Genomic DNA, 25,826 nt, shown 5'->3' with positions numbered 1-25,826 from the left:
CTATACAGTCTAGTGGCATGATCTCAGTGTGTGTATTGTGCTGCATCTGCCAGGGGTGGTTATGCATGTGTTATTTGTCCTCACACCCACATGTGGTGTGTCATGCAGTGGGGGAATGACATCCATCCTCCTGGGAGTGGGACACTGCTGTCAGTGATGTGTTGCTATGGCACTATCATCATTGTCCTAAGTTATGGATACGTACATTGACCCATGTAGGTGTGGTCATCTGATAATGATGTACACCCCCCCATATCTCTGTCCACTGCTGGGAGTCCTCTGCACCAACCCCCATGGCTCTGTCCACTGCTGGGAGTCCTCTGCACCCACCCCTCATATGTCTGGGCACTGCTGGGAGTCATAGGCACCCACCCCTCATATGTCTGGGCACTGCTGGGAGTGATAGGCATCCACCCCTCATATGTCTGGGTACTGCTGGGAGTCCTCTGCACCCACCCCTCATATGTCTGGGCACTGCTGGGAGTCATAGGCACCCACCCCAAATATGTCTGGGCACTGCTGGGAGTGATAGGCACCCACCCCTCATATGTCTGGGCACTGCTGGGAGTGATAGGCACCCACCCCTCATATGTCGGGGCACTGTTGGGAGTCCTCTGCACCCACCCCTCATATATCTGAGCACTGCTGGGAGTCCTCTGCACCCACCCCTCATATGTCTGGGCACTGCTGGGAGTCATAGGCACCCACCCCTCATATGTCTGGGCACTGCTGGGAGTGATAGGCACCCACCCCTCATATGTCTGGGCACTGCTGGGAGTCCTCTGCACCCACCCCTCATATATCTGAGCACTGCTGGGAGTCCTCTGCACCCACCCCTCATATGTCTGGGCACTGCTGGGAGTCATAGGCACCCACCCCTCATATGTCTGGGCACTGCTGGGAGTGATAGGCACCCACCCCTCATATGTCTGGGCACTGCTGGGAGTCCTCTGCACCCACCCCTCATATGTCTGGGCACTGCTGGGAGTCCTCTGCACCCACCCCTCATATGTCTGGGCACTGCTGGGAGTCATAGGCACCCACCCCTCATATGTCTGGGCAATGCTGGGAGTGATAGGCACCCACCCTCATATGTCTGGGCACTGCTGGGAGTGATAGGCACCCACCCCTCATATGTCTGGGCACTGCTGGGAGTCATGGGCACCCACCCCTAATATGTCTGGGCACTGCTGGGAGTCCTCTGCACCCACCCCTCATATGTCTGGGCACTGCTGGGAGTCATAGGCACCCACCCCTCATATGTCTGGCCACTGCTGGGAGTCATAGGCACCCACCCCTCATATGTCTGGGCACTGCTGGGAGTGATAGGCACCCACCCCTCATATGTCTGGGCACTGCTGGGAGTCATAGGCACCCACCCGTCATATGTCTGGGCACTGCTGGGAGTCCTCTGCACCCACCCCTCATATGTCTGGGCACTGCTGGGAGTCATAGGCACCCACCCCTCATATGTCTGGGCACTGCTGGGAGTCCTCTGCACCCACCCCTCATATGTCTGGGCACTGCTGGGAGTGATAGGCACCCACCCCTCATATGTCGGGGCACTGTTGGGAGTCCTCTGCACCCACCCCTCATATATCTGAGCACTGCTGGGAGTCCTCTGCACCCACCCCTCATATGTCTGGGCACTGCTGGGAGTCATAGGCACCCACCCCTCATATGTCTGGGCACTGCTGGGAGTGATAGGCACCCACCCCTCATATGTCTGGGCACTGCTGGGAGTCCTCTGCACCCACCCCTCATATATCTGAGCACTGCTGGGAGTCCTCTGCACCCACCCCTCATATGTCTGGGCACTGCTGGGAGTCATAGGCACCCACCCCTCATATGTCTGGGCACTGCTGGGAGTGATAGGCACCCACCCCTCATATGTCTGGGCACTGCTGGGAGTCCTCTGCACCCACCCCTCATATGTCTGGGCACTGCTGGGAGTCCTCTGCACCCACCCCTCATATGTCTGGGCACTGCTGGGAGTCATAGGCACCCACCCCTCATATGTCTGGGCAATGCTGGGAGTGATAGGCACCCACCCTCATATGTCTGGGCACTGCTGGGAGTGATAGGCACCCACCCCTCATATGTCTGGGCACTGCTGGGAGTCATGGGCACCCACCCCTAATATGTCTGGGCACTGCTGGGAGTCCTCTGCACCCACCCCTCATATGTCTGGGCACTGCTGGGAGTCATAGGCACCCACCCCTCATATGTCTGGCCACTGCTGGGAGTCATAGGCACCCACCCCTCATATGTCTGGGCACTGCTGGGAGTGATAGGCACCCACCCCTCATATGTCTGGGCACTGCTGGGAGTCATAGGCACCCACCCGTCATATGTCTGGGCACTGCTGGGAGTCCTCTGCACCCACCCCTCATATGTCTGGGCACTGCTGGGAGTCATAGGCACCCACCCCTCATATGTCTGGGCACTGCTGGGAGTCCTCTGCACCCACCCCTCATATGTCTGGGCACTGCTGGGAGTCATAGGCACCCACCCCTCATATGTCTGGGCACTGCTGGGAGTGATAGGCACCCACCCCTCATATATCAGGGCACTGCTGGGAGTGATAGGCACCCACCCCTCATATGTCTGGGCACTGCTGGGAGTCATAGGCACCCACCCCTCATATGTCTGGGCACTGCTGGGAGTCCTCTGCACCCACCCCTCATATGTCTGGGCACTGCTGGGAGTCATAGGCACCCACCCCTCATATGTCTGGGCACTGCTGGGAGTGATAGGCACCCACCCCTCATATGTCTGGGCACTGCTGGGAGTGATAGGCACCCACCCTTCATATGTCTGGGCACTGCTGGGAGTCCTCTGCACCCACCCCTCATATGTCTGGGCACTGCTGGGAGTGATAGGCACCCACCCCTCATATGTCTGGGCACTGCTGGGAGTCCTCTGCATACACCCCTCATATGTCTGGGCACTGCTGGGAGTCATAGGCACCCACCCCTCATATGTCTGGGCACTGCTGGGAGTGATAGGCACCCACCCCTCATATGTCTAGGCACTGCTGGAAGTGATAGGCACCCACCCCTCATATGTCTGGGCACTGCTGGGAGTCCTCTGCACCCACCCCTCATATGTCTGGGCACTGCTGGGAGTCATAGGCACCCACCCCTCATATGTCTGGGCACTGCTGGGAGTGATAGGCACCCACCCCTCATATGTCTGGGCAATGCTGGGAGTGATAGGCACCCACCCTCATATGTCTGGGCACTGCTGGGAGTGATAGGCACCCACCCCTCATATGCCTGGGCACTGCTGGGAGTCATGGGCACCCACCCCTAATATGTCTGGGCACTGCTGGGAGTCCTCTGCACCCACCCCTCATATGTCTGGGCACTGCTGGGAGTCATAGGCACCCACCCCTCATATGTCTGGCCACTGCTGGGAGTCATAGGCACCCACCCCTCATATGTCTGGGCACTGCTGGGAGTGATAGGCACCCACCCCTCATATGTCTGGGCACTGCTGGGAGTCATAGGCACCCACCCGTCATATGTCTGGGCACTGCTGGGAGTCCTCTGCACCCACCCCTCATATGTCTGGGCACTGCTGGGAGTCATAGGCACCCACCCCTCATATGTCTGGGCACTGCTGGGAGTCCTCTGCACCCACCCCTCATATGTCTGGGCACTGCTGGGAGTGATAGGCACCCACCCCTCATATGTCTGGGCACTGCTGGGAGTGATAGGCACCCACCCCTCATATATCAGGGCACTGCTGGGAGTGATAGGCACCCACCCCTCATATGTCTGGGCACTGCTGGGAGTCATAGGCACCCACCCCTCATATGTCTGGGCACTGCTGGGAGTCCTCTGCACCCACCCCTCATATGTCTGGGCACTGCTGGGAGTCATAGGCACCCACCCCTCATATGTCTGGGCACTGCTGGGAGTGATAGGCACCCACCCCTCATATGTCTGGGCACTGCTGGGAGTGATAGGCACCCACCCTTCATATGTCTGGGCACTGCTGGGAGTCCTCTGCACCCACCCCTCATATGTCTGGGCACTGTTGGGAGTGATAGGCACCCACCCCTCATATGTCTGGGCACTGCTGGGAGTCCTCTGCATACACCCCTCATATGTCTGGGCACTGCTGGGAGTCATAGGCACCCACCCCTCATATGTCTGGGCACTGCTGGGAGTGATAGGCGCCCACCCCTCATATGTCTAGGCACTGCTGGGAGTGATAGGCACCCACCCCTCATATGTCTGGGCACTGCTGGGAGTCCTCTGCACCCACCCCTCATATGTCTGGGCACTGCTGGGAGTCATAGGCACCCACCCCTCATATGTCTGGGCACTGCTGGGAGTGATAGGCACCCACCCCTCATATGTCTGGGCACTGCTGGGAGTCATAGGCACCCACCCCTCATATGTCTGGGCACTGCTGGGAGTACTCTGCACCCACCCACCCACTTGCGCCCTTGCTGTGGTACACTGCTGTCCTGCCCATACACCACCCCCAATTTACAGCTGATGTGCTGCACCAAGCCGTATGCCTGCATCCGTGGCGTGTGTACGCCTTGTGTCCATCATGTAATGGGGCTGTAGGGGTATGTGTGTACGGACCGTACCCACGCTCTGGGGGCGTGGGTACGGTCCGTACCACCATTGTAGTGGTGATGTAGGGGTACGCGTGTACCCACGCTCTGGGGGCGTGGGTACCGTTCGTACACGCGTACCCCTACATCACCACTACTATGGTGGTACGGACCGTACCCACGCTCTGGGGGCGTGGGTACGGTCCATACACGCGTTCCCCTACATCACCACTACTTTGGTGGTACGGACCGTACCCACGCTCTGGGGACGTGGGTACGGCCCGTACCACCATTATGGTGGTGACGGGTACGTGTCCACGTCCACTTCCGTTGTGGCGGGACGTGGGATTGGTGGACACGCCCCCCGAAGTGACCAGACCATGGAGGTAATTATTGTGCAGGTTGTATTTGTATTTTGTGGGGTGTGGGTTATGTTTCCTGCCCCTTGCACCCCACCCCCCCCCTTTGCCCCTGGGGGTTGTTCTGACCTTCTGCGGCGTCCGCGTCGGTTTCTGAAGATGAGGTCGTAGGCTATGAGGGCCGGGATGACGCGTAGGTTGGGGTCCATCGCTGTCCGTCACGTACCGGTGCTCCTTGTTCTCGTCGTCCTCAATTTCCCGGCAGTTTTTGGCTCCCGTAAAAAATCCTACGAGCGGAGTGACGTCGGCACGAATCGTACTTGCTGGTCCGTGAAACGCTGCCTGACTCCGTCCGGACGTCGCGTCTGCGCCATCCAGACGCAGATTTGTATGTATTTTTTTGCCGGTCGGTGTTTTTTACGACTTGTACGGAAATGGTGTTTCTGTACGAATCGTACTTGCAAGTTTGTAAGGTGTTTTTCCCGGGTACGAGTCAGACGGAGAAAACGCTCCGTACGACCATTTGTACCCGGGTTTTACCGGATCGGAATCGGCACCTTAATGGGCAACAGGCGATGCAGAGGTGGGATTGTTAGATAACCCAGGTTTTGGTCTCAGCTATAGACAATGCTATCTTGCCTTGTATCCCTAGAATCAAATGAGCAAACTGGGGCAGCAGAATGCTGACCTTTCTGGGGGTGAAAGTTATGGAACTCTCTTCCTCTTTCACTCCGGTCTCAATCTAGCTTGCAGTTATTTAGAAAGCAGCTAAAGACCTGGCTCTTTTCATCTGGTAACAACTAAGTGGCGTAGACCTATTTCAGCTTGCTGCCATGCCCTCGGTTCTTGATCTGCCTAGCGCTAAGATACCTCCGGGTAATGCGCGCTTTATAAAATCACTTCATTCGTTCATTATTGTCGGATACAATGGGGGGGGGGGGCAGCGAGCCTTGTTGTGTATGATACAGGATTTGGTTGAGAAAGGTGTTGGTGAGGAGACGACTGTTAAATGGTAATAGCCCCATTATTTTGATTGTGTCTACAATTTTGTGACTGATTGGTGTGCAGCTAATGAAAATGTGGTTTTCCAATGTCCTGCTGTTCTAGCCATTGCTAAGCTTCTACTAATATTTCTTTCAGCTGCTCAATACTTTTCTATCACTGATCTAAAATACATTCTTTGGTGGTACTATTTATTTCAATAATAGGTCTTTGTCTGGATTCACTTTTACTGGTAGGAGTCATAGGCTCTGCTGTACTTCTTAGGACTACGCAGAAAGACAGAGCATCTATAAAAATGTTTAAAAAGGGTACTTACTTGCTCATTGTTTCAGACACACAACAAAGTTGTAGGGACAGTACAGTTCAATAGTGTTAGACCTGGCATTCTTGGCGTTGTTTTTCCTTGACTTTTTGCCTAGACCTCCTATGCTTTTGATGCTGTGCTGGATTTTGTTTTTGCTGGCTTAGATGCTTTGGGCTCTTTGCCACTGCTGATCAGTGTCACTGTGCAAGTGCTCTCTGTGTAAATTGATATTGTGCTTGGTTCTCCCTGATTTGCGAATTTGTTTTATCAGCAGATCCCTAGTGAAGTGCACTGACTGTGCCAGGGTTGGTAAATGGATTGCTACTAGTGGGCTTGCAGCGCTGATTGCGCCATCCACATGAGTAGCTCGGAAAAGATGCCTCAGGCCTGCCACCACAGCGCTTGCATGCAGTTTTTACATAGGATACCCTATGGTAGGCCCAAGGTACCCCCCTGGGCAGGGTGCAGTATATGTGAAAAGTAGGACATGTACTGGTGTGAGTAACATGTCCTGATAGTGAAATATTGACAACTTTGTTTTTTTACTATTGAAAGGCTATCTTGACAATAGGACAGAATGGGGAATGCTTTGTAACATTTTTACAAGTATATCTTTCCATAGGGATAAGATGGAAAATAGGGGTCTGGTATCCCTGAACTCAGAATTTGCTAACACATCTTTTAGTAAAGATGGTTTTTTAAGTCTGTGTTTGAAAATGGTATTTTTAGAAAGTGGCTTTTTTCTTTTTTAACATTTCTGTGTCTGATTCTGGATTGACTGTCTGGTCTCAGTGTGACAGAGACCGAGGACGTGCATTTGGTGTGGTGTCCTTTTGTGGTCTATTCACTGTGTTACTGTGAGTGGTGGTACAATTATTTTACACATTGCCTTTGGGATAAACCTGTTTGCTCGTGCCAAGATGCCAAGGGGGTGAGCAGGGGTTATCGAAAGTGTGTATCCACCCTACCCTGACTCAACGGAAGGGTCCCTATTTGGATAATGGTACCTACCTCTGCCAACTAGACACCCCCTATTTTTAACAAATAGTTATTGCGTTTAGCTTTGAATGGCCAGGGAATATGCTTTTAAAAGGGGTAAGTATTCTCGACAGGAGGTTTCCTACTTAGGTCACCTGCTGTCGAAGGGGGTAGGAGAGGAGCTTCTTGGCGAACTAACACATTAAATGAGGTGCATGGCGTACATCAGCCTTTACCGTGAATGCCTGAAACAGTCTTTTGGGCAACTAACAAACAGCTTTTTTCTTTGGCTTCTGTGCTTGGTACAAATATTGTTGTGTACTGTTTTGTGTTGTAAGTACACAAGACAGCTTGTTGTGTGCTTTCTGTCTTTGACGCTACCACAAGAGCTCTCCAGAGCTGTCTAGGAATAGGCATGACGGTGGCCATTTCCATAAGACAATCGGTTGGACTCGCTTTAGTCACTAATTTCACAGATATGGTACTCCTTGCTGTGAACATGCCCTTGAATAAACAGAGACACAGCACCTCACCAGTGCTCGTATAACCAGCTATAAAATTGCACTGTTCGCAAAAATTGTCAGGATCAAAAAGATGTGTCACCTTGAAGTCAGCCATGTTACTGCCCCTACTTTCTGTAAATTGCTGGAATTGGAATTGAAAAGGAGATAAAAGGACGGGTAGACTAGACTGATGTTCCCTTATCTGACCCTCAAGGGGAACAATGTGTTGATGGCTCTTGTTTAAATCCCCAGGTGGCACCACCCTTATTGCTCATGTTACCGCAACACTACATACAGTCGCAGAGACATCACAAGTCCCTTATTAGTTAGTCTGAGTAACTGGGTTCTGAATTGTAAGTAAATGTAGTGCCCACCGGAAAGTAACAAATGATGTGGGAAGGGATAATTTTTGCAGATCAGACAACTAAGGAAAATGATTAGACTGAAAATGAAAAGAATGTTTGTAATAGACCCTGCTGAATGGGTACCGGAAGTCATGATGTTTGAATAGAAAGCATAGCACAATTGAAAGGACAAGGGATGGTGAATTGATAGGAAGGAAAAAGAGTGTTGTCAGATGCATATGTATTCCCCGTGGTTATGAGGAGACATTGTCTAGCCCGTGTATTATATAGTGCGCATGACGCACATTACTAGGAGGGTACCTGTATGCCCCCGGTAATTTCGCACCACACATTTCCCCTTAAGATGTTCTTCAGATGAATAAGATAGGAATAGATGGATGCCATAATTCAAAGAATGTCATTATTATTATTATTCTTTGTAAGAGTTTAGTAAATGGATTAAGGCTTTCCCCACTACTTGGTGTTGGGAGAGAAAACAATTATATAACGTTTTATCCTTGTAAGTTAGCTGAAAGTTTGCATTCTATACACTAATAGGTCCGGGACGCCCTGCAACCACATTAAGGAGGGGCCCGGACAAGATGCACTGCCTGGCTGTTTGTTATGGAACATCCACATGAATACAACTCAGGCAAAGCTGCAGAGCAAAGAGGTGCTGGAGGAGGCAGTACCACCGATAAACAAAAGAAAGAGGGGTTGTCCAGGACCCCAAGCCTGTTGTCCACCTGTGTTTGAGTCCCTGCCCAATGAACCCAGCCTGTGGGCTTGCCTGTGTTTGAGTCTCTGCCCCTTGGTCCCCTTCAGTCTGACCCCCTTTTTCCCTGACCCCTCTGTGCCCGGAGCGCTGAGGTATAATTTGTGCCCCACAGGAGGAACAGTGCACCAAAGGAAAAGTTAGGTTAGTAGGGATGAACTGTATTGCTGAAGAATAGGATGGATGTACCTCGCCCGTGGTACCAATGATAGCGTAGGGAAACGGAGATTGGAGCATTGTTTGGACAGTCAACGAACGGGGCAAATGGACTGTGATTTTAAAGAAAGAAACACTTGCCCTGCAATGTGGGATCCGGATTCGAACTGGAAAAGCTGCTCCACCGCCGGTGCTCAATAGCACCTACGCCTGATAAACAATAGGAGCCTGCCAGTGGTGGCTCTCTGAAGGACACTGGAAAGAAGAGTTTTGCCCATCTTCTTGTTTCCTGGTCACCAATTCCACTGTATTGCATTTTTCTCACTATTACCATGTATCCTTTTGGTCTCCCCATTATTGGAAAAAAATTAGCCATTTGCAGCACCTCGTCTATAGCGGGGCTGGTCTAAAAAGAGAAAATAGTCTGTTTATCATTAGGTTGGTGCAACACTCTCACTGCCTGAATATGTTTTTGTGATCTATGCCCTGCCTAGGGTGATGCATAGATTGTCCTATATTGAAAATGTTTTCTATCAGGTGAGATGTAGAGAGGAATACGTACATTGACATTATCGGGGTAGGTTTTGGGTTTTGATCGTGACATTGGTTGGAAGATACTTGTGGTTTAGCCATAATAGCTGATACTATTTTTCCATGATTGTTTCTGCATAAACTGTCTCCCAGTTCGCTTGCCCGCTGTGTGAGTACCCTGACCTCTAACCAAGGATATTGATACAATACAAAATATGAGATTATGCTTCAGAAAGATATTGAAGGGATAGACTTGCATTTGACATACACCAAGAAACTGGCACCTGGTCACTCAGGGGTGATGCTAGCTCTAATTGATAGTTCCTGTGTTAGCAATGGTAGACTATGTGAATATTTCTCCCGCTTTAGAATTGTAAAGACTCTTACCTGATAGTGCAAGTAAAGATGAATTAGCATAATCATACTAAAAGGAGGGTCTGATAGAATTGAATGAAATTTTGCTATTTCATTTGCGTTTTGCTTACTTTATGTTAGCATTCATTTAGCTAATACATCATATTTGCATATTGTGTGTAAAATGCGATCAGTAGATGCAGATGTCGTGTTAGTTAGGTTGACATCTGTGCCACCATTTTAGCTCTGGTAGACACCATGTTGTGCTACATTCGAAACTGTTTCTTTCTCATTTATGAGAAAGGGTCCCTGATAAGTTTTGTTTCTTCAATGCTCATGTTAGCTCATTAGAACATACCTTTCCCTTTAGTTACTGGTTTGCTCCCACTAGTCCAGCTGCAAGTACAGACTGACTGACCTTGCCAGAGAAATAGTGTGTTCCCGTTCTCAGACTCTTAGCTCATCCTTGAGTGCCCCTCTGTTTAAGCTGTCTCCCTGTGGAAAGTTACAGGGTGGGCATGTCACTGCCCAGTTGTAGAAATTTATAACTTTTATCTTTATGCTGGGGAAAGGCAGTCCCTCATCAGCCATCATAGGCGGCTGGTCAGATTGGACTCCACTGCAATTTGTGAATGAACTAGTTTGCTTGTATTCTCTACTGCGTCAATGACTCTTCATTCTTGGAAGGCAAGAGGAGATCGACCCGGGTGGCCCTAATCGGGTCACTTCCTTCAGGTTCTCTAATCCCCATTAAAAGTGCAGGTGGGTTGCCGCCTGCAATGTGAAACACGGAGCAGCTGCTTTAAAGCTGCTCTGTATTTCACTTGAATGCGCTGCCCCCAAGGTAGAACGAGTTTACAGCTGCCTTGGGGGCAGCCATTCTATGTAATAGGGCGCACTTTACATGTTTGCGCACAGCACACCTGTTTTAAGTTGTGCCAGGCACAAACAGGGAAAGTGTGCCTTACACATAATAGGGCCCCTAGTGTCCTAAGATCAACATCTGCTTAGAGAGACCTACACAGTCCTCAACACTGACAATCAGTCTAAGGTACCTCAAGTAGTATTGGTGACCTTAGATTAGACAGGGGCTAGTGACCTCAAATGAGTAGTGACGTCTTCTGCTATCCCTGTACATTGTCTGCTTGGCAATGATTTGGAGTACTCAGCATAGGCTGTGGTAGAAAAGAAAACCCATGCAGCAATGCTGGGAATAGCTGAATGGGTGTGTGTGAAAAGTAGAGCACAGTGTAGAACCCAGGGTGACAAAGAAGTGATGGAGCCTGAAATTATGGACCAACCTTCCAAGAGAAAGAGCAAGAGGTCTGGGAAGCCAGCTTCTATTCAGATACCAGATACAATCCCTTCTCTTCAGGGAGAAGACTGGTCAGTCCCAGTGGGGACTGAGCCCCAGGAGCTTGGGCCTTGAATGACAGAGCTCTTGGGTCCAGGGGGACCCTCTAGGGAAAATCTGTGCCAGGGGCAGGGAACCTGTCCCACCCTTGAAAGCCTGAGGCAGCAAGTTGCTGATCAGGAAAAGGGAAATGTCAGTGGTTCCCATAGGACCTATTGGGAGGAGGGACTCCTATGCACTGAGGTCGGAGACCTCAAACCTGATGCCCCTAGTAGAGTGGTAGTGCCTCAACAGTTTAGAAAGTTTCTTCTAACATTGGCCCGTGCCACTCCCCTAGCTGGACATCTTGGCCAGACTAAACCTTGGTGTAGGTTAGTCAACCACTTCTATTTGCCAGGAATGTCCCAGAAGAGGAAGGAGTTTTGCAACTCTTGTGCCGCCTGTCAAGCCAGTAGCAAGACAGGCAGCCACTTAAAGGCCCCCTTTATTTCAAATTCCCGTGGTTGGGGTACCCTTTGAAATGGTTGGGATTGACATTGTTGGTTTCCTTAACCCTCAAACATCATCAGGGAAACGATTTATGCCAGTGGTAGTGGATCATGCCACTAGGTAATATCCTTGAGTCATTATCTCTAAAAACAACCACAGCCACTGCAGTGGCCAAAGCCCTACTTGGTATTTTTACTAGGGTTGTGTTTCCTAAGGTGGTATTATCAGACAGAGACACAAACGTTATGTCTACATACTTGAAACATATGTAGACTGAGTGTGAGGCGACCTATAGGTTCACTACATCATACCATCTGCACACAAATGGGTTTGTTGAAAGGTTTATCAAGACCCTAAATGGTATGATTGATGGACTCCCTGAAAAACTCAGAAGGAGATGGGATGTTTTACTACCAGGCCAGCTTTTTGTTTACAGAGAGGTGCCACAAAATGGAGTAGTGTTTTCCCCCTTTGAACTTTTGCTTAGTGACCCTGTAAGGTGACCACTTTGTCTTGTAAAGGAAGGATTGGAGAGACCTCTCAAAGAACCTAAGCAGGATATTGTAGATTATGTGCTTGGCCTTCATTGCAGGATGACAGAGTAAATAAACTTAAACAAATAAAAAATCTTGAGGCCAGGCAAGAGCTCCAGAAGCTCGAGAATGACCAAAAGGCTACCCTGGTGGAATTATAACTAGGGCAGAAGGTGTGGGTTTTAGAGTGTGTGGCTCTTATGGCCCTCCAGGACAAATGGACTGGGCCCTTCCCTATCCTTAAAAAAAAAAGAAGTCGCCTTTTTTGTGGACCTTGGCACATGCGGGAACCCTAAGAAGGGCATACATGTAAATTGGCTGAAACCTTTTCAATGACAGGGATGACATGGTCATGCTCAAGGTCACTGATGAAGATCAGGAAGCAGAGAGTGAACCTCTTCTGGATTTCCTATCTTGCATCCCTAAAGATGGAGTGGTCTTCTCAGACACATTCACTGACCAACAGCAAACTGATTGCAGGCAAGTCCTTAATCAGTTTGCTGAGTTCTTTCCTTTGACCCCTGAGCAGACTAACTGCTGTACACATGATGCGAACACTGGTAAAAGGCCTACCTTTAAAAAAACAAATCTACAGGGAGTCTGACCATGTCAAAGAACGCATAAAGACTAAAGTAAGCAAGATGCTGACATTGATGTTACTTAACCCTCAGAGAGCCCTGGGCCAGCCCAGTTCTCTAAGTCCCCCAGGCCTCATTCCCAGGGTAAAAGAAATTCATTTTTGTCAACTATAGGGGCCTCAATGCAGTTACAAAAACTGATGCACATCCAATTCCTAGGGCTGATCAACTGATTGGCAGGTTGGAGGCAGCCAAATATCTCAGTACTTTTGATCTCACATCGGGGTACTGGCAGTTAGGTCTGACCCCTGGTGAAAAAGAGAAATCAGTATTTCCAACCCAAGATGGCACCCCTTGACTTAAATATTGTCTCTGCCACCTTTCCAAGGTTGGTGAATAACATCTTTCCTGGAATAGAATCCTTTAATGCAGCTCATCTGGATAATATTGCTATCTTCAGCTCCACCTGGCAGGATCACCTGATCTACCTCAAAAATGTCCTGCAGGCTCAGCAGAGTGCTGGCCTCACTATCAAGGCAAGTATGTTCCAGATAGGGCAGGGCAACGTTGTATACTTGGGCCACCTTGTAGGTGGAGGCCAAGTTCAGCAACTTTAACCCAAAATCCAGACTATTATGGATTGAGTAACTTTATCAACCAGACCCAAGTCAGGGCATTCCTTGGCTTGACTGGGTACTACAAGAGGTTCATGCAGGGATTTGAGTCCATTGTGGTCCCCTCACAGAACTGACCTCCATGAACATGCCCAAGAAGATTAACTGGATAGTGAGCTGTCAAAACGCTTTTGACACCCTGAAAGAATCAATGTGCTCAGCACCCATTCTAAAAGCTCCTGATTATGGGATAGGAGTGGTCCTATCCCAGACAATTGATGATGACCATGAACAACCCATTGCTTTCATAAGCACGAAGCTTCATGTTGGAGTGCCATTGAGAGGGAAGCTTTTTTTGTGGTTTGGTCCCTGAAGAGGCTGAGACCATACCTGTTTGGATCTTTCTTCCTTGTCCAAACCAACCAGAGACCTCTCAGATGGCCCATGTAGATGAAAGGAAAAAAAACCAAATTGGTAAGGTGGTCCATATCTGAACAAGGAATGGACTTTACTGTAGAACAGAGACTTGAGATTGAAAATGCCGATGCAGATGGCCTTTCCAGGTTCTTGCACTTAGGTTATGAAGACTCTCTAGGGAAAGGTTAGTCTCATCCTCTTTAATTGGAGGGGGGTCATGTAGGAAAGTACCTCTTTTGACATGCTTAGCCCCCACCTTTTGCTAGATGCTGGATGTGATTTCGAACTGTAAGTGCACTGGGTCAATGCTAACCAGATTCCCAGTGCCAGATCTCTTTCCCAAATCTGTACCACAATTGTCACAACTATAGCCACCCTTGTAAATGGTACCCCTGGTACCTAGGGCACGGGTACTGAAGAGGGTCCCCTGGGGCTGTGGTACAAATTGTGCAAAACTAAGGAACACTTAACAAGTCCATTGCAGGCTGAGTGTCTTTGTGCGGAGAAATCCAAAGAGTTGACATGGGACACAGCCCTGTGTGCCATGCCCTCATACACTGCATGAGATATAGTTAAGTCACCCCTTCTGCAACTTTACAGCCTACAAGCTGCACTATATCCCATTTGTGAACATATCTGCATGAGCAGAAATTACCCTGCAATATCTGAGCCATACTTCGATATTGTAAGTACATAGAGAAGCCATAAAGAGTACATGGGCTGGATACTTGTCATTATGAGTTTCCTAGCTCCATGATGGCTTCACTGTACCCTACAATGTATGGTACCAAACATCTTTTTTTAATAAATCCTCACTGATGCTAGTGTGGGATTTATTAATAAATGCACACAGGAAAAACTTTAGAGGGTCCCTCTGAAAGCCTACCAAGCACTGGTGTGTTCTCTGATTAGTCATAGCCAGCCAGCCAGCACCAGACATGTTTCTGACCTCATGGGATGAGAGACTGTGCTCTCAAAGACTAGAAACAAAGCCTGCTCTGGAAAGAAGTGATTCACACCTCCTTCAGGCCGGAATGGCCTTCCGGATCGGGAAGCTTCAAAGGCATTGAAGTTCAGCCCAGGCTCCCCCAGATAGTGAGGCATGCCAACCCCCCTGCCCTGATAAACATTTGGCAGGAGCACAGGTGAGAAAATGAGTTAGATTAGGAGGAGTGTCCACATTCAGCCAGTACCACCACTAAGGTGTGGAAGGGGATGTGAAGCAGCTCCTGAAAATCCACCATCTTGAGATGGGGTAAAAACAACCTATCAGAGGTAGGGCCCTAAAGGTAGGTAGCCCATTGGCTACTGCTTGTGTCTCCCTTGAACACCCTTAAATCAAGTATTTATGTGGCATCCCTAGACCTAGAACAAGATGGACAAGAAGAAAAGGACAAATAATACCTGCTGCCGGAAAACTGAAGCCCTGCTGCAGGCGAAAATGGTGCTAAACCCTGCCTACTGTCTCTAGGACTCAATAAACAGAGTGTGCTGTATTGTCCTGAACCTGTGAATACTCCAAGAACCCCGGAGCTCCTCCACTCTTCAAGAAATCACCAAGAACATCTCGTGGAGTGAAGGTTTTTCTCCCCTGAACACTACAGCACCATCTGTCCCCCCCAACATGTTTGGAGACACCACGACCTGCCAGAGCCGCACCATACCAATACTTGGGATACCGGATCCCCTACAACAAACAGCGAGACAAAGAGTCCATGCAGGACTCCAACTACCCCAGAAGCAAGCACCCTTTGAGGGACGTTGAGACCCTGAGATCTACATTCTGAGTGGTCCAGCAGGCCTCTCCAAGTTTCCTGCTCCTGACCGCGAAGACTTCTCAATGCACGACTCCCAGCTGACCTATCTGCTCTGCACCCAGCCCCACTTCTCTGGTAACAATGACACCGCTGTACTCCTGTGGTTCTGCAACCCTTGCAACCTCCTACATGTAGTGGGACCCACTGGACTTATCTCTATGCCCTCCTCTGCAGTGTCTTTCCAGGTGGCACCCTTTGTCAAAGCATACCAGCTACCAACACCTTCAGCACCTTAATCCCAGCCGAATCAGGCATGCTCTTGATCTTCTGCTGCTGGAATTTTGGACCTGGTCCTGCTATCAACCCATAATGAGAAGGTGAATTTCGGGAAAGCATTGCCTGATTTTAAATGCATTTTTCTGCTGTTCCCCATTCACTTCAATAGTGCATAACTGAGCATAAAAGTTGTATGTTTTCTTAGCTCTTAAAAATCGTAACTCAAAATCAATATTATTTTTTATAAATTGATCTCAGATTTATTCTTGAGTGTGTGTCTCATTCATTGCCTAAGTGAGTACAACAAATGTTTAGCACTATCCTCTGATAAGCCTAACTACTCAACCACATGGCTCAAAAAGAGTAGTAGTATAATCTACTTTAACCTCTGTGTACCAGTAAGGGATCCAATGGACTATCTGCACAGTGTACTTCATATTAGTACAGTATATAGAGAGCCTTCTTCCTACACTCACACTTCTGTTGGTCTTACACTGCATAATGTCCTGTGCATGAATCCTTTCCATTCTCTGCTTCATTATGGGCATTCTTTTCTCCTTCTTACAGAATCATACACTGGGGTATGCAGCTCGACACATTGGCATGCCACAAATTTAATCTGCCACTGGAGCAACCCATGTGTTGGATTTCCTGCCATCTCCTTTCCTCCCGATGAGAATCTCACTCTCAGTTGTCCAATACATAATAAATGCCTATTCATAGGAAGCTTCTGGAAAATTACAGCATCTGTATTGGCAAGAGGAAAATATCTTATTTAAAACAACAGTTTAAATGTGAAAGCAGGCCTCTTAACCCTAACGTGTAAAGTTGACATTTAAAATGGCATCAGCAGTTAAGAGATCTTAAATCAATACAATATGTCACTTATAAGGCCTAAATATTATTACCTACTACAAATGTTATGTTTATTATGCATGTGCTATTCAGCATTGAAATTAGCCTAATTCAGCTAAATGCGTTAATTTGAACATTTTTGGATATTCTCTCTATCAAGTCAAAGGTCACTGATGCCACCTGAGATAAATCCATCCAAACTGATATTACGACTTTCAATACCCCTCTTGAATCAGCAGAAAAGAGAGCTGCTGGGACACCCAGCAGAGAATTGATAGACATCGTCTAAATAGGCTAGTGGAGAGGCTTGATAATGAAAGAGCCAAACTATGTTCTCCCTTTAAAGTGGATACAAAGATATTGGAAGCAAAAAATCACATTGTTATCATTTACTTGGGAACACTGTAAATAATCTATTATGCTGCCCGCTTATTGTTTCACTGTTACAAATTTATACATATCACTTCAAATAGTTCAAATGTTCATAACGGGAATATCCAGCTTTGAGTTTGGGGAAAAGGCTGGGTAGACATGCTACACAATATAATCTCCTATTACGGCTGCCCGTGACTTCTCAGTTCCCACTTTGTTTCTTTTATATTCTTTACCTCCACTCTTTGAGAGAACAAGACATATTCTCCCCATACCTACCATACAACAACTGCATTTTACATGCTTGACACTAGACGCACTGGTCCAACATGACCTCCTTCTTTTCCATGACTAGAACTGAATCTCCATCCCCCCCCACCAAAAATGGCAGTATTCTGGCTTCACAAATCTCTCCATCTTTAAGGCACTTGTATAGATTTGTGCCTATACTACTCTTGATAGAAAATCAACCACTTGCCAGACCCTTAGACAGCTTATCATCTGACTATCACTATAATGCCACTTACCAAGCTTGCACTTGTTTGCACTCATGCAGAGACCTGTTTCCATATATCCCCCCCAGCATAACCTCAAACTACACACCATGCAAACTACTAATATTCATATAGCTGAACATGGACAGTCTGACCCATAATGTGAGAAAAGAAGTTGGTCAGTCCAGGGGTGTAGCTTACTCAGTGAGATTTGGGGAAAGGGGTGTGAATCTCAAAATAAATTTTCCAACTAAAAAAGTAGTGGTCCGCAGAGTGAATGGGTGAGATGACCATGGTTCAGGTGGACTGTTCCCATGAGGAGCAGGGTCATTACTGATTTGTATCAGGGCGGTCTCTGGGGCTGATTTGGAGTTTGGCAGACATGTGCTCCATTGTCATGGCAACAGAGTACCATGTCTGCCATACTTAGGAGCATATTTATGAAATTTGTAGTTGAGGATGGTGCAGCAAGTCACCTTGCTGTGCTGTCCTGCGTCACAGGTAAAGGGCAGGAATGCACCGTATTTATCCAATACAGTGCATTCCTGTCCTTTTCCATTGTGCTGGTTCCATTTTGGTAGCCTAGCTCTAATGCAGGCACCCTTGCACCATGATGCAAGGTTGCCTGAATTGCATGCAGGATTGTTTTTGGACAGGAAGGGGCGCCTTCCTGCACAAAAGCAATCCTGAGAGGCTTTTTCCTCTTTCTATGTGTGCTTCAGAATACAGCACACGTAGAAAGAGGAAAAAACTAGGAGAAATAAAGACGTTTCTCATCATTACACCTCTCCTGGGAAGGCGTATAATTTTGACACATTCTCTGGTTTACAGGTCCATATAAATACATGGATGTTGCGTGGGAACACCCACGTAACACTCATGGAAACACCTCCCTGGCACAGAGTAATGCAACACAGCGATTAGCACTGCCTTACATTACTCAAGATTTATGAAAAAACACAGGGCCATTCAAGGTAGATGTGCATGGCTTCATAAATCTCATTTTATAGAGTGATGCAAAGGGGCTTATAAATATGCCCCTTAAAGTCTGTCCACTCGATTGTGAGTCAGACGACCTCAAGTTGCTTTTTTTTTTTACTGTCTATCACTGCCAGGTGTATCCTGACTGTCCATCTCTGCCAGGTATATCCTGGTGGTGTGACTCTCACACCATAGGAGAAAGCTACCATAATGTGTTTTTATTTTTACTAGGGGTATTTCTTTTAAATAAAATATTTTCTAAAATCTTGATGACTAGCTGTCATGTTTGACGGGGCTATCCTTTAAAGCGTTCCTAAACTGACAGGACTCACCATAATGGCATTTTTGCAGGGCTTGTGGAAATCTCTAAATTTGGGAGGGCAGAGTAAAGGCAGGGTGGCAGAAGAAGAGTCCTCTGCCACCCCTGTCTGCCTTTACTCCATATGCCAAACCCTAAATCAAGACCTCTGTCTAGAGTGGCTCAGTGGGTGAAAAACAGTGGTGTAAGGGGTTCCTGAAAAGACCTGGACAACCCCAAATGCTTGCTGGTCCTTCTCTGCCTTGTGGCTGTGCCCATTTCACCTTTACATATTTCTCTTGTTTCCGCTCACATTGCTTCTGTTAGTGCGTGCCCACTGGCTCTCCAAAAACGCACTTAGCGGTGTCCCATTGTCACCTTTGTCCATGGCAATGCCTTATAGTAAGAACACGAGGGCACCTCATTACGATCCCCATTGAGCTGCACAACCTATTTGAATGAATCCAATGAATTAAATCCATAGTCAATTCTATTTTTCTTTCACAGTTTTGTCCAATAAAGTTCCTCCTTGTTTATCCTTAATTTTCTTCAATCCATTATACTCATTCACATTCCATGTTACTCATAAAAACGCAGGAGAATAACTGCTTCCACATGTCACGTTTTTATTAAAATCACCCAATGCATTTTGGGAAAAAATCCCTTCTTCAGGGGTTTCTAAGATACAAAAAAATTAATCACAATCAGTTCCATAATTATACTAGTAATGCAGTAAACAAACTCACAACATCCATAGTTTGCCATTGTTAAAGCTATGCAAAAATGTTTTATTCTCTTCCACTGTCCGTGGCTAATTAATTAATGCAAACATTATCCATGCTAAATGTCTCATTTAATCGATCTACTGACATATCAAAAATGCAAGTTAAAAATAATAAAAAATTGATGCCTAACTGTCTATACTCCCCTGGGGCTTGTTTATGATCTCAATTACAGCGTTACTCGACTGCGCACTTACCGTGACACATGCTGTGTAATAATTCAAAAAAAGTTCAATCAGACATTGCACAGGGTCTGAAATTAAATATGCAAGCTAAAACATAAATACACTTAAAATCAATAAACAAGGATAAATAATGATGTGCTGCATGGTCAGAGATTGGCAAACAATCGAGAAAGTCATAAGTGTGGTAATATGGTGACAAGCGCATGATTCATGAAATCGTAAGTTGATCAGAGAATTGAATTTACTGCAATAACCAGTATAAAACATTTTAACTTTTTGGACAATTGCATTAAAAATCTTAATGGACAATTAACGACTGAAGTGTATACAAAAATAAACTACCGTAATAATCTTTTACCTTTTCATTCATTTCATCAACCATCTCTGAAAAAACACTTTCCAAATTCACAACTACTCCGACTGAAAAGAATATCATCTACCAAAGAAAAATACGAAAAGAGTGCAGACGTATGCACCAACAAATTTAAAAATAGGGGATACCCCATACCACTTATACATGAAGCCAAAACAAGAGAGGAACTCTTGAAACCAAGGAGAACAGAAAGCAACACCTATAGAATGGTATTTGTATCCAAATACTCTACAGAGAGTTACGGGATTAAGAGAATTATTCTAAAATATTGGCCGATGTTAAAAACCGAGCCAGACTTCAATGGGATCTTTGAATCAATCCCGAGATTTGCATATCAACGAACTCGCAATTTACGCAATTACTCAAGATTCCCATCGGCGATCCGAAAAAATTTAAGGACACTACACCATGCCTCAACTGTGGTAACTGCAACGCCATCATAAAAGGTGACACCATCAGACACCCCCGCACAGGGATTTCTATTTAATCGAAAGTTACTGCTACCTGCAACAGTGAAAACATTATATACTTATTGAAATGTCTGTGTGAACTGGCTTATGTTGGAAAAACGGAACGCAAAGTCAGGATTCGAATTAATAAACACAAAAGTAACATTTACACTGGAAATAAAAATTCACAAGTGGCCGTCCACTTCAACAAATTGAAACATAACATCAGCCAACTCCGTTTCTGCATACTTGAACAAGTTACAGCGATTCAGGGTTGAGACATACCAAACATTTACTACAACGTGAAACACATTGGATATACCATTTAATACCACCAGTCCCAACGGACTTAATGAAAAATTGGAATTAAGTTGCTTTCTTTGAGATATATATCAAATACGTATAGCGTGACGTCTTTTGTGTTATATTTTTAACATGTACCATGTTTATCTGACACCATTTTTCCTTGTATCAATGTCTCCATAATTTTGAGGATGCTTGTATTTGTTGTAAAGTTTTTTTCATTTTTTTTCATCTTTATACACTATCGTGATTTGCGCATGACATGAACTTATACCTCATTATCACATATTGGTTGTGTTTTTTAACTAAATCTAAATTGCACAGTTACACGATCCATTGTAAGGCAAACTACAAACTCTTCCATTTCTCTTATCACGTGACCTGCATCTGTGTTTCCTCCGGTCTTATTTTTCACCCATCCCATTTACTCACACATCAGATTTTTGATCACCGCTTTTTCTCACCCTTACTTTGATCCTTCTTAATCACACAATTTCTCTTATTTTTAACCATCTATATTAAATTCCGTTCTTCTACAAACTTTTCTATCTCTATGTGTCAGGTGATCTTATGACATCATATTAGAGTGCCATGCTTTCACGGCGTCTTAAACTTTTCGGAATCGTGCCGGAGATTGCATCTCTCTTATATACCTTTAGAACGCGTCGATTAGGTGAGTCGCTTTCCATAAAAGGTTCTTAAGAATCGGCTCCCACATTAGGGAGCGCTTACTTCATACAATTCTCTTTATTCCAGATTTTTTATATTACACGCCCACACGGAGACGAATGCGCCCGCGATTTACACTTTCATCTAACTCTCTTTATGATACAACCCATGATATTTTGGCATGCGCTGGATAAGTGCATTCTCGTTCACTTTGCACTGTTAAAAGACTACTTTTGGCCACCGCATGATATCACAGATCTTTTCGAATCGACTTTCACTTCGTATCACAATTGCTAAAGATGGGAATCATTTGGTCTGTTTCTTTTACTCTTTCAGTATTTACCATCACTTTGATAACGATTTCTTCAATCATGCGCTTGTCACCGTATTACCACACTTCTGACTTTCTTTATTTCTTGCCAATCTCTGACCACGCAGCACATCATTATTTAACCTTGCTTATTGATTTTAAGTGTATTTATGTTTTAGCTCGCATATTTAATTTCAGACCCTGTGCATTGTCTGATTGAATTTTTTTTTTAATTATTACAGAAATTATGCCCCTGAGGAAGGGCCACGGCCAGAAATGCATTGGGTAACCAGACATACCATACTGATTTTGCAAGAATTGCATTTCTATTATTGAACTATGAGTTGATTACAAATTACTATCAAAGAAAACATTTTGGGGAAGAAAAGATTCAATAAAGTTTGACGTGACAAAATTTCAAGGATCAAATTTCAATTTCAACGTGCATCAAATATTGTTCTTTCTGAGTGTGAGTGGGGGACGCCCCTCTATGGCAGAGGACAGCGCTATTTTGTTCATTCACGTATCCTTTCTCTCAGGAGGATTAACCCACCAGCGCCACTTACCTTAAACTCAAATTATAAACAGCTGATTAAATTCGAGTACGTTTGACTACAGTCACCAGTTTTGTACATCTGTGAAAAGAAACAGTAAAGGATTTTGTAGAACATTCTGTCTAATGTCAAGGAATTACCGGTTTCACATATCCCTCCCCACAGTACCGTCCAAAAAGCCCTTCCCATTGTCAGGCCACTCTAAAACTCTTTAAACTGCAGAGTCAGTGCTGCTTGAAGGTTGGTGTTTTGAGGGTACAGGCTCCTGTCAGAATAAGAAGCCCACGAAAATAGTTCTGCTTTAGCACAACCATCTAAATGCCTTCCATTGAGGATCTCTGGAAGTTAATGGGACAAATGCAAAAAGATCTCACTGCATCACAGATGAAAACTGCCCTCTTGCAGGGTCAGGTAGGGTTACAACCCTTTCTAGAACATCCAAATAGGAATACAAAACCTGGGGCTAATCTGCCTGCTTTCAAATTGGTAGTTCCAACCACCGTCTCAGTAACGGAATAGTTCCTACATCCACACCACTAGCACCTCCAAAATGTTTCATGGGAGACCCAAATAAAATCCAAGTCTTCCAGACTCAGTTTCAGCTCCATTATATGGTCAGATCTACTGTTTTCCGAGATTATCAAGTATGCATCGCCTTCTTAATCTCTTATCTGGCAGGAGATACTGCAAGTTGGGCATTACCCCTGGTTAATTCTGATGATGCAAATCTGTACAACTGGAGTAATTTAAAAAAAAAAAAATCACACCAATGTTTAATCGAAGGACCATCACTAGGTCAACAGATAGAGAATGTCTAGAATTAAAACAAGGCAGTAGAGAGCCGATTATGTATTTGACCCAATTTAACAGGCTCATTGCTGTAACCAACTGACCAGAAGAAAAGAGAACAGCCATATAACATCAATGTCTAAGAGACAACTTGAAAATTGTGCTGGCACAAATTGACCCTCAGCCTAAGTCTTGTGCAGATCTCATTAATCTAACTTGAAGGTTAAACCATAGTCTAAAAGAAAGACCAATTCAAGGACTCCATTCTGATGCAAGGAAAAAACTTTCCTCGCTCATCTAAACCCATGAAGATAGGATGTATCTGATGATCTCTTTCTCACTCTCTCTCTCAGAAAACAACTCATGCTGCAAAAACAGCCAATGCCGCATTTGCAGCAAGAAGGGACACTTTGTTGAAGAAGGTAGTGCCACTTTCTCCTCCAGTAACATCAAGCCAGTGGAAAACCAGAAATCTTGAAATCTCAAAAGGAAATCATCCCAAGCAACAATAAAATAATCTCTGAACAGTCCCTTGCTAACACCCTACAAATACCCGCTCCTTATTTAACCATAAATGCAGAAATTAAAACAGACCAATCTGCAACACCGGTTTTCATTAGGATTGAATCTAGGGATGCAGGGAACTTTACCGTCATTACATCCTGTAAATAATTAGGGTTAAAAACATGTGAAAAGAATTACCACAAAGCATTGCACGCCATAGATGGCACTATGTTGGCCTCTGGAGCCATCAAACTAAGGCATTATGGTTGATTTGCAAAAAACACGGGCCATTAAATGAAGAAATCTTGAGTTTTGACCTGGTTGATATCCCTCAGTTTGGGATAATTCTAAGAATGATGTGGCTTACCACACATAATCCATGAATAGGTTGGTACTTTAAGATTTTCTTCAGAACTATGTGCAAGAGATTGACTCAGTGAAGAAAAAAGCAACATGCCAGTAGTAGGTCCTCACTTCATAGCCATAGTAGCAACATAAAACATTTCCCTTCCAGAGGAATACCAATCTTTTTTATAGACTCTTTGAGTACTACATACTGCCATTTGGCCTTTGCAACACCCCTGGGGGCATTTCAATCCTTCATGAATGATGTCTTACAGGAATTCTTGGACAGGTTCATCATAGTATATATTGACATGATCCTCATTTATTCCCAGTCCTTTAGTGAACATGTAGACACAAGTATTAGCCACCGTGCAACAGTATGGTCTCTTTTGCAAATACTCAAAATGTGAGTTTCATACATCTCAAGTCAAATTCCTGGGGTTTATTCTTATGGCAGAAAGGAAGGTGCAAGCAATTTCGGTTTGGGCTAAACCTAGTGTAAAAGATATCTAACATTTCATTGGTTTTGCTAACTTTTATAGGATGTTCATCAATCCCTTCTCGTGCATGGTTTCTCTTCTCACCGGGCTCCTCAAGAAAGGGGTCAAATTTCTATGGTCCCAGAATGCGGAAAAGCATTTCAACAATTAAACACTGCATTTACCTCAGCCTCAGTTCTCACACATCCAGATACCTCTACACCCTTCACTATAGAAGCAGATGCTTCCGATATTGCCATTGGAGCCACATTATCCTATTATAAATCTGACACAGGCCAATTACATACAAATACCAATCAATCTGAGTGGGTTTACCGACTTAATTGAACTGCACAGTGGCTGCAAAATAACTTTTGTCCATCATGTTTGTGCTTTTCAGATTACAAAATTAATTTGACAAATGATTTTGATAAATGAAAAGCTTTTCCTTTGACTCAGGTCATCATCATATCTGTGGAGGAACAAAATTAAGACTGAAAGCTCAGAATCTATGGGGACACACCACACCTGGGGTTCTACACCACCTTCATATGGAATCTAATTATGCATATCATTTCTTGCAATTAACCTACTTAATTCTACAAGTGCAGCAAGCGCTCAACTGGGGCGGAAGTGAACATAATGTACTCAATGGCACTAATGACACAGTACTTCACCTGGCACCTTTCCTGAACAAGCCAGCTAGTCGGATGCATGTTGTGAGTATGCAAATCGGTACAGAGATGGCTCAAAACTGATGAGTTCAAGTCAAGTCAAGTAAAAAAAAAATATTGTTTCAGTTAATTAAAACCATAACAATACAATTACTAAAACAGTGGACTGCAATACAAATTGTGTTTCCTAAAAGTCATAAAAATCTTTTATTACATGTATAGAAATATTGTTTAAGAAGAAACAAAAAAAAACGCAGACCATTTCAACGTGCGTGGTTAGTAAACCTGGAGCATTGTTGACAGCTAGGCCGCTATATAAAATTGAAGAATGTTCCTCTCAGTGTTCTAATGTTCTTCTCCATTATGTTTAGAAGTACGATCTGCCTCTGAGCAGCCCGTCTTATTTTGTGTTGGCAAGCAAGGTGCAGGGTTCCTCTTTAACGCTTGCGCGTGAACGGAGAGGAACTTTATTAATTGGCAGTTCAATGAAGTGTCCGTTGGATCCAAGGC

Source organism: Triturus cristatus, chromosome 8 (genome assembly GCF_964204655.1).
Source record: "Triturus cristatus chromosome 8, aTriCri1.1, whole genome shotgun sequence".
NCBI classification, from domain to species: domain Eukaryota; kingdom Metazoa; phylum Chordata; class Amphibia; order Caudata; family Salamandridae; genus Triturus; species Triturus cristatus.
Note: the sequence above shows the minus strand (reverse complement) of the source record.